Source organism: Penaeus vannamei, chromosome 8, assembly GCF_042767895.1.
Source record: "Penaeus vannamei isolate JL-2024 chromosome 8, ASM4276789v1, whole genome shotgun sequence".
Lineage (NCBI taxonomy): Eukaryota > Metazoa > Arthropoda > Malacostraca > Decapoda > Penaeidae > Penaeus > Penaeus vannamei.
In genome coordinates this window covers 47,886,519-47,896,990 of record NC_091556.1, presented here as the reverse complement: position 1 = coordinate 47,896,990, position 10,472 = coordinate 47,886,519, and the positions used below count along the sequence as shown (strand labels likewise).

At 41.3% G+C, this 10,472-nt stretch overlaps 1 protein-coding gene across 2 annotated transcripts in view; it reads left to right on the top strand.

The window, feature by feature from the left end:
* Positions 1-1,725: 1,725 nt before the first annotated feature.
* Positions 1,726-10,472, top strand: part of LOC113808388 (uncharacterized) — a 120,787-nt gene continuing 112,040 nt past the window's right edge. For both annotated transcript variants that reach the window (XM_070124822.1, XM_070124823.1), the window contains exon 1: positions 1,726-1,871. The gene's annotated coding sequence lies outside the window, so the exon portion shown is untranslated. The remainder of the gene's footprint in view (positions 1,872-10,472) is intronic.

Sequence of the window (10,472 nt, the reverse complement as noted above, 5' to 3'; positions counted from 1 at the left end):
CGGTTATTTACATCCAAGAATGTATATAAAAACAAATCCGGTTTTGAAGAATGGTTTGCCTTTGTGTTATCCCTAGACTCAAAAGGGAAAGAAGAGAAAAGGATGAAGAAATAGAAAAAAAGAAGACGAAAAATATATATACAGTCATTCGTTCCCTATGTGGTTCGGCGAGGATGAAAGCAAATATCGCATTTGGCAACTGTCGACAGTAGAGTTGCCACGTTCTCTTTTACGGATTGCAACCCTTTCCTGCAATCGCATTGTGCATTGCTCGCTCCGGTTGTCAGTCATTGCATTTGTCACGTTTGAATGATTGTTGAATATTTTCCCCATATGTTGGACTTTTGTTTATTTATCTGTTTGATATCTGTTTGTATATTTTTTTACTTTCATTACGGAATCTTTATCATTAATTGTTTTTTTTATTTCTTCTTATCTTTGTGATTTTGTTATTTTATGTCCATTTTATACGGATATTTACTTACCATTACCTCGCAAATCAGTTTAAAAACTCTTATCGGAATTCTTGCTAGTTACCCCCTTTGGAAAACAACGAGAGAATGGCCATTAACGAAAGGGCTATTGTTTGGCAAATTGGCTTTTCAAAATGTTAAAAGAACGAGACAGATTTCCCCTCAGATTGACAGGCTGGAGAGCGGGGCGTGGCCGAGGGGAGTTGGGCGAAAATTTCCCTCTCCATCTCGTGTGAAAACCTCTTTCCCCCTCGTTTCCCCTCTTCGAGAAAGTGCCTCAGCTGGGAGAGGGGAAAGGGTGGAGAGGAGGGGGGGGGGGCGAGTGTATGAGGTGATATGGGTAATTGGGCAGGTGAGAGAGAATGAGAGAGAGAGGGGATAGAAGAGAATGATGGGGAAGAGAGAGAGAGGGAGAGAGGGAGAGAGGGAGAGAGAGAGAGAGAGAGAGAGAGAGAGAGAGAGAGAGAGAGAGAGAGAGAGAGAGAGAGAGAGAGAGAGAGAGAGAGAGAGAGAGAGAGAGGAGAGGAGGAGAGGGAGGGGAGAGAGAGGAGACGGAGAGGGAGGGGGAGGGAGAGGGAGAGAGAGAGAGACAGAGAGGAAGGGAGAGAGAGAGAGACGGAGAGGGAGGGAGAGAGAGAGAGAGACGGAGAGGGAGGGAGAGAGAGAGAGACGGAGAGGGGGGGAGAGAGAGAGAGACGGAGAGAGCGAGAGAGGGAGAGAGAGAGAGACGGAGAGAGCGAGAGAGAGAGAGAGAGAGAGAAGAGCAGAGGAGAGAAAGAGAGAGAGAGAGAAAAGAGCAGAGAGAGAGAGAGAGAAGAACAGAGAGAGAGAGAGCAGAGAGAGAGAGAGAGAGAGAGAGAGAGAGAGAGAGAGAGAGAGAGAGAGAGAGAGAGAGAGAGAGAAAGAGAAAGAAAGAGAGAGAGAGAGAGAGAGAGAGAGAGAGAGAGAGAGAGAGAGAGAGAGAGAGAGAGAGAGAGAGAGAGAGAGAGAGAGAGAGAGAGAGAGAGAGAGAGAGAGAGAGAGAGAGAGAGAGAGAGAGAGAGAGAGAGAGAGAGAGAGAGAGAGAGAGAGGACAAAAGAAAACGACAGAAAGAGAGAAAAAGAAAGAGCGGAGAGAAAGGAAGAGAGAGAGGAAAGAAAGAGAAAGAGGGGAGAAAGAGAGGAGAGAGAGAGAGAGAGAGAGAGAGAGTCGAGGTGGCGTGGTAGTGGTTCTGTCCGTGTCTCCCTGATCAATTGAATCAGTGTGGCTGCTGCCGCCGTGGGGTGAGGGTGAACCTTCACGGCCTTTCTGGCCCTCCGTCTTCAAGTGTCCGCGTGTGTGTGTGTGTCTCTCTCCTTCTCTCTTTTCTCTCTCCACTCCCCTCCGTTATTGGCGATCTACCCACCGCCTCTCTTCCGGTAAGTACGATGTTTGTGTCGTTGTATTCCTAAGGTCGTTTTGGAGTCGTGTCTGTTCTTAGGGGGACGACCCATCCCCGGTCGTTTTAAAATTGGCTTTTATTTTTGCGTGTGTCTTTGGGACGACTCTGCCAGCGGGTCGTCGACCTTGTATGTAACGTTTCTAAGGTGTGTGTGTGTGTGTGTGTGTGTGTGTGTGTGTGTGTGTGTGTGTGTGTGTGTGTGTGTGTGTGTGTGTGTGTGTGTGTGTGTGTGTGTGTGTGTGAATGTGCATTTTCGTATGTATGTGCTTGTATTTATGTGTGTATGTGGCTACGTTTGTGTATGTGCTGTGTGCGTGTACGTTTGTTTGTGTATGTGTGTGCTCGCGTGTGTGTTGGGTGTGTGTGTGAGTCGTACTGGCATGTGCACACGCGCGTTTATTTGAGTCCGTGAGCACCAGCGTGTGTCGTCCCGGTAATGTGATATGGAGTAGCTGCTGTGCCGTAGGAGTGAGGGAAAGGGGTGAGGGAGGGGGAGAAGGGTGACGCGTGAGGGGAGGGGAGAGGGGTGAAGTGAGGGGAGGGAGGAAGGGGAAGAGGGGAGAGGGGTGACGTGTGAGGGAGGAGGGGGAGGGAGAGGGGTGACGCGTGAGGGAAGAGGGAGAGGGGTGAAGTGAGAGGGGAGGGGAGGGGAAGAGGAGAAATGGGTGAGGGGAGGGGAAGAGGGAAAATGGGTGAGGGGAGGGGGAGGGGGAGAGGGATGAGGGAAAGGGTGACGCGTGAGGGAAGAGGGAGAGGGGTGAAGTGTAAGGGGAGGGGGAGGGAGAGGGATGAGGGGAAAGGGGTGAAGCGTGAGGGGAGAGGTGAAAGGGGAGGGAGGAAAGGGAAGTTGGGTGGAAGGGTGAGGGGAGAGGGAAGTGGGTAGAGGGGTGAGGGGAAGGGGGAGGTAGGTGGGTGTGTGTGGGAAGAAGGATGAAGGTGTGAAGGGTAATGGGCGAGGGGAGGATGAGGAAAGGGGGTAGGGATGAGGGATATGGGGTGAGGAGTGAGAGGAAAGGCGTGAGGCGAGAGGGGTGAAGGGGATGAGGCGTGAGGGGAGAGGGGAGAGGGGAGATGTAGTCCCTCATTAAATACGTATTACCGAAGTGGTCGTTCTAACCCACAAATGCCGTTAAAGACCTCGTAGTTGTTACGAATTAAAACAAAACAAAACAAAAAACAAAAAACAATAGAAATAAAATAAAAATCCAGCGATCACCGAGAGATCCCCTCAAAAAAAAACTAAAAAAAAGATACAAACAACAACAAACAGATGCAAACAACCCCCGCCCCCCCTCCAAAAAAAAAAAAAAAAAAGAAAAAAAGATTTCGGAGCCGTTACGACCACAGGTGAAGCTCGTGAAGGTCGTATCACCACTACGACTGTGAGTCAAGTGGTTGTATAAGCTACTCCTGGCTGTTGACTCTCCTGACACTCGAAGCTGACACCGGGAGCTGACAACTTACAACTTGGACTCTCAAATTTGGATTAATTGATTTAGTGATGATTGTAGATTTGCGGGGGGGGGGGGTTATAATGCTAATGCGTTATTGATTTACTGTTATTGTCATCTTTTTAATTATTGTTATTATTATTATTATTATTATTATTATTATTATTATAATGATAATTATTATTATTATTGAGTATCCTTGTTATTATTATTATTACTATTATTATTACTATTATGATTATTATTGACTATTGTTATTATTATTATTGTTGTTGTAGTTGTTGTTATTGTCATTATTATTATTATTATTGTTGTTGTTATTACTATTATTATTATTATTATTATTATTATTATTATTATTATTATTATTGTTGTTATTATTACTGCTATTATTAATATTGTTGTTGTTGTTATTGTTATTATTATCATCATCATCATCATCATCATCATCATCATCATTATTATTAATATTATCATTATTATTATCATCATTATTATCAGCATCATGATTATCATTATTATTATTATTATTATTATTATTATTATTATTATTATTATTATTATTATTATTATCATTTGCATCATAATCGCTATTATTGTTAATGATCTCATTAATGTTGATATTATTGCTGTTCTTGTTGTCATTGCTACTGTTATTGTTATTTTCATTGTTATTAATGTTGGTGTAATGATGATGATAATAATGATGATAATAATGAGAACAATAACAGTGATGATAATGATAATGAAAATTATGATAGGAATAATAGTAATAGTAATAATGGTAATGATAATAAAGATAATGAAATAATGATAATAATGATGATAACGATATTGATAATGATGATGATAACGATATTGATAATGATAATAATGATGATGATAATAACGACAATGATAATGATGATAACTTATTTTGATAATGATAATCATCATTATTATTATTGGTGTTGCTGTTGTTGTTGCTATTATTTCTATTATCATTATTATCATTGTTGTTGTTGTTGCTAGCATTGTTATTGTTATTGATGTTGTTATTATTTTTATTATTATCATTATTACTATTTTATTAACATCATTATTTTTGGTATTGCTATAATAATAATTATTGTAATAATAATTATCACTATGATTTCTGATTATTATTACTATCATTATTACTGTTATTACTACTATATTATTATATTATGTTATTACTATTATATTACTTTTATTACTATCATTACAATCATCATCATCGCCATCACCATTATCACCATCACCATAGTAGTAGCAGTAGTAATAGTAGTAGTATTAGTAATAGCATCAGTAGTAGTAGCATTAGTAGTAATAGTAGTAATAGCAGTCGTAGTAGTAGCAGTCGTACTAATAGCAGTAGTAATAGCAGTAATAGTAGTAGTAGTAGTAATAGCAGTAATAGTAGTAATAGCAGTAGCAGTAACAGCAGTAATAGTAGCTGTAATAGTAGTAGTAGTAGTAATAGCAGTAATAGCAGTAGCAGTAGCAGCAGTAATAGTAGCAGCAATAGTAGTAGTAGTAGTAACAAAAAAGCAGTGATGATATAAATAACATCAGTAACAACGGGACTTAGGGCGATAGAAATAACAATAACGGCAGCACTAACGATTGCACCGCGAGCAAAATTAGCGACGCAAACTCCCTCTTTAGCAACTCAGGAGTCTCGTTGCAATCACAAGAACAGTTCTGCAACAACCTGCAACAAGCCACTCGGACCACGCTTCTCGTATCTCATTTGTTTTTGTTTTTCTTTCTTTCTCTTTTTTTGTCTTAATTTTCTTCCTTGCTTCTCGTATCTCATTTGTTTTCTGTTTCTTTCTTTCTCTTTTTTTGTCTTAATTTTCTTCCTTGCTTTCGTCCAAGCCAAGCCACTCGGACCACGCTTCTCGTATCTCATTTGTTTTCTGTTTTTTTCTTTCTTTCTCTTTTTTGTCTTAATTTTCTTCCTTGCTTCTCGTATCTCATTTGTTTTCTGTTTTTTTCTTTCTTTCTCTTTTTTTGTCTTAATTTTCTTCCTTGCTTTCGTCTAAGAATTATCCGGCGTCTTAAGGTCTTGCGTGACAAAGGGGTGTTAAAGAACAGTCAGTAATGCCTTCTGTGTGTTTTAAGGCATTTTGTCGGGGTCATAGGTCAAAGGTCAACGATACGAGGTATATATAGAAGAATCGATAATTTGGGAAAAAAGGGAGAAAGAAGTTTGAAAACGAATGAAGAAAAGAAATATAATTAAGATGTAAATGAACCTCATTATTTTTTAAAATGCAATTAACAGCGTCTAAAAAAAAAAAATGAATACGATAGGCGATGATATTCATAATTATTCCGAGCCTGTTTATGCAATTTCGGACCTTTTGTCTCGCTCTCATTAGGGTTAATATTTCCATGTACTGTATTTTTGTCATTTTGTTAATTAGAATTATTCCCAATGCAAGTTCTTTTCCATTTCCTGATCTTAATGTAATGGGGATTTTCGTTACTGTCATTTCCCGTTTTCTTTTGTATCTAATATTTTGATTATATATGTTGGGTAATATTGCATAAAACAAAAACAAAAATCCATATCCTTTTCAGTAACATGGATTAAAAAGAACGAAAAGAAAGGAAAATACACATTCAAAAAGAAAAAAAGAAAGGAAATATACATTTTATTTCTCAGATAAATTATATTTAGCAGAATGAAGAAACGACAACCAACATCCTCTCATTCTCAAATATCCAGCTCGAACAGCTGGCACTTCCTCCGTTTTCTGTTCTCTTCCGTTTTCTTTCTGGCTCGTATGGTCTGGTTGTTGGGGAGACTTCGATATTCCTCTCTCGTCTTACCACGTTTTGACCCATATTTCGATTGTCTTATTTTCTTGTAGTCTTTCGAATTTTTTAGGGTGTTTATCCGTTCTCCTTTATTCCATATTCATTCAGTTTCGACTGGCTTCTTTGATTGGGATTTTTTATTTTATTTTTTTTTTCATTCTATAACGTGAATCAAAATGCATGATGATCAAAATCGTGATCGCCTTTCATAGTGATGTGTTTAAAGACCTTTTTATATAACAAAGTAAATAACCAATGTTATTTATATGAAGCAATTAACGTGCGAAATTATATGAAGCAATGTGTATTAGATATCTTTAAAACCTTTTAAATGTGACAGTGCATCATTGATATTAAAGAACAACTCTTTTGACATGAAATAGATATTCAATATTTTTAAAAACTTTTTTGATATGAGACAGTACCCAACCGATATATTAAAACCTTTTTGATATGAAAGAGTACGTATTCGATATTTTAAACAACCTTTTATATGGAATGGTTAGTTTTTTTATATCTTTAAAACCTTTTCGATACGGGACAGTGCACGATCAATATTTGATATCTTTTTATATATGGAACAGTACACAATCGATATCTTTTTTATATGAAACAGTATGCAGTCGATTTTCTAAACACCCTTTTTGTATGGAACAGAGCATATCGACAATTTTAAAACCTTTCTGATATTTAACATCATTTTTCATTATTTTTCATTTTAATTTTAATCATTATTCATCATTTTAAAAGCCTTTTTGATACGTAATAGTACATATACACTATTTTAAACAACTGTTTTATACGAAACAGTCTACAATCGATATTTTATTTCTTTTATGGAACAGTACACAATCGATATATTTTTTTTATGAAACAGTACACATCAATATTTTAAACACTGTGTATTTAACAGTGTATATTCAATATCTTTAAAACCATTTTGATACGTAAGAGTACATATGCAATATTTTAAACAGCTGTTGTATACGAAACAGTACCCAATCGATATATGAAACATTTTTTTTATATGGAGCAGTGTACAGTCGATATCCTAAACACCCTTTTTATATGGACCATCACAAAATCGATATTTAAAGCACCCTTTTTTATATATTCAATATTTTAAGCAACTTTTATGAAAATATAACAGTACGTATTCGATAAGTCTGAAACGCCAGTCGGATATAAGGATAACAGTACGTATTCGATATCACTGAAACGCCAGTCGGATATGAGTAGCACACCCTGCCGGCACCCTGCTTGTGCTGCACCCTTCGCCGGTCACCCTATGCGCCCCTGCATGAATTCTTCACGAGACAACGGCTGTGAGTCTGTAAGGGTTACGTTTCTGTGCTCCTTCTGATTAAATATCAACCTTAAAGGGTATGTCTCCTTGGCTCAACGATGGCTTGGGGTTGGGAGCGTTTCCACGTCTGCGAGGGTTGGCGGGTGCGATCGAGGGCGCTGTGGGAGGGAGGGGGCTGTCTGGCTGTCTGTCTGTCCGGCTCTGTCTCTCTGTCTGTCTGTATGTAAGTATATCCGGCTCTGTCTCTATCTCTGTCTGTCTGGCTGTCTGTCTGTCCGTCTCTGTCTGTCTGGCTGTCTGTCTGTCTGTCTGTCTGTATGTCCGGCTCTGTCTCTCTGTCTCTGTCTTTGTCTCTGTCCGTCTCTCTGTCTCTGTCTTTGTCTTTGTCTCTGTCTGTCTCTGTCCAACTCTCTGTCTGTCCCTGTCTGTCTGTCTGTCTGTCTCTCTCCCTCTCTGTCTCTCTCTCTCTCTCCCTCTCTCTCTCTCTCTCTCTCTCTCTCTCTCTCTCTCTCTCTCTCTCTCTCTCTCTCTCTCTCTCTCTCTCTCTCTCTCTCTCTCTGTCTCTCTCTCTCTTTCTCTCTCTCTCTCTCTCCCTCCCTCCCCCCTCTCTCTGTTTCTCTTATTCTGCCTATCTATCTCTATGTCTGCCTGCCCGTCTGCCCTTGTTTATCTGTCTGTCTCTGTCTAACTCTCTTACTCTGTCTGCCTATTTGTCTACCTACCCCTGTCTATTTGTCTGTCTGCCTACCCTTGGTTGTCTGACTGTCTGTCTGTCTACATGTCTGTCTACCTGTCTATGTCTGCACGCAACGCCGAACCACACCACGCGCGCATGCATGCTTCTATACACACAAACATATATACACAAAAACACCCACACTCACACGCACGCACGCACGCACGCGTACGCTCGCTCGCGCGACACAACACACACGCGGTTACACAGAATCGATAGAATATAAAAAAAGAGAAGAATCCCCGTTGAAATTGCTGTGGATGCAACTCCCCATCCACCGCCCTTTCAACCCCCCCCCTCTCCCTACATCTCCTAACCCCTCCCTCCTCAGTCCCCCGTTTCCCTCCCTCCTTAGTCCCCCCTCTCCCTCCCTCCCCAGTCTCCCCTCTCCCTCCCTCCCTCCCCAGCCCTCCCTCTCTCCCTCCCCACTCCCCCTTTCCCTCCCTCCCTCCCTTCCCAGTCCTCCTCTCCCTCCCTCCCCCCCTCCTCAGTCCCCCCTCCCTCCCCCCCCCCCCTTGTGTTTTCCCCTCGTCTGTATTTCATCCTCCGGTCTATGTTCCTCATTCGTTCTCTCGCTGTTGCTTTGTCTCGTTCTCTTAGTATTTCTCTGTCTGTCTGTCTGTCTGTCTGTCTCTCTCTCTCTCTTTCTCTTAGTATTTCTCTTTCTGTCTGTCTGGCGTCCCTGTCTGTCTGTCTGTCTGTCTCTCTCTCTCGCTCTCCCCTCCCTTCCTCCTTCCGTCCCTCCAATTCTGCCTCTCCCCTCCTTCTCTCCCACTTTTCCTTCTCCCTCCCTCCCCTCCTACTCCTTCCCCCCTCCTTCTCACCTCCATTCTTCCTCTCCCTTCACTCCCTCTTTCCCCTTCACCCTTTGTCTCCTTCTTTCTCTCTCCTTCCTCTCTTTCTCCCTCTCCTTTTATCCCCCCTCTCTCCTCGTTTCCCTCTCATCCCTCTCTCATTCACCCCTTTATTCCTTCTTTCGTCTCTCTCGCGCTTCTCCCTTTCCTATTCTCTCTCTCTCCTTCTCCCTTTGTTTCTCTCCTTATCTCCTCCCTTTTCGCTTCTTTTATCTCCGCATTCTCTTCTCCCCACTTCTCCCTTCCATCTATCTTTCCCCCTTTCCCTTCCCTCTCTCTTCTTTCTTCCTCGTTCTTCCTTTTTCTTTGTATTCTCTCCCTCTCCCTCTCTCCCCTTTTCTCCCCCATACCCCCCTTATCCCTCTCTCCCTTCTTCCTCTTCCCTCCCCCTCTCAGTTCTTCTCCTCTTCCTCCCCCTCTCCATTCTTTCCCTCTTCCTCCTTTCTCTTCCTCTTCCTCCCTCTCTCTCTCCCTATTTCCTCCCCCTCTCTCTCTCTCCCTTTCTCTCTATTCCCTCCCCTCTCCATTCTTCCCCCTTCCTCCTTCTTCCTCCCTCTCTCTCTCCCCTTTTCTCTCTCTATTTCTCTCCCCTTTTCTCTCTATTTCCTCCCTCTCTCTCTCTCTATTTCTTCCCCCTCTTCCTCCCTCTCTCCCCTTTTCTCTCTCTATATTCCTCCCCCTCTTCCCTCCCTCCCCCTCCCTCCCTCCCTCCTCGAAACACGCACGCACAGGTTCCATGACAGGCTTTAGCATTCCATTAATATGCGGGTGTTGTATTTTTGTTGTTGTTGTTATTGTTTTCGTTATTTTGTTATTATTGTATTTCCTTGTTGTTGTTATTGTTGTCGTTATTTTGTTGTTATTGTATTTTGTTGTTGTTTTTTTGCTGTTGCATTTTTTTTTTTTTTTTTTTTTTACATTTCTGTTGTATTTTTTGGTTGTATTTTGTATTCGGTTTGTATTTTTTGTGTGTGTCTTTTTGTATTGTATTTTTGTTGTAATATCTGTATTTTTTTCATTTTTATTTCATTATCATTATCATCCTTTTTTTAAACATTTATTTACAGACGCTGAAACCAAAACACAACCAAAGCAACATGCACGAACAACATTGCAAAAATCCCCCCTCCTTCCCTGCAACGAAACGTGCAACAACACCCAATCGATGCAAGGGGAATACAGTTTTTTTTGCAATGACAGTTCGCAATCAGTCCCTATACATGAACCTAAGGCGATTGAGGGGGGAGAGGAGGTGGAAATGCGTAGAGGAATAGGGAGGAGAGAGGAGAGGAGAAGTAGGTAGAAGAGGAGGTGGAGGAATAGGGAGAAGAGGAGGTGGAAATGCGTAGAGGAATAGGGAGGAGAGGAGAGGAGAGGAGAGGAGAAGTAGGTAGAAGAGGAG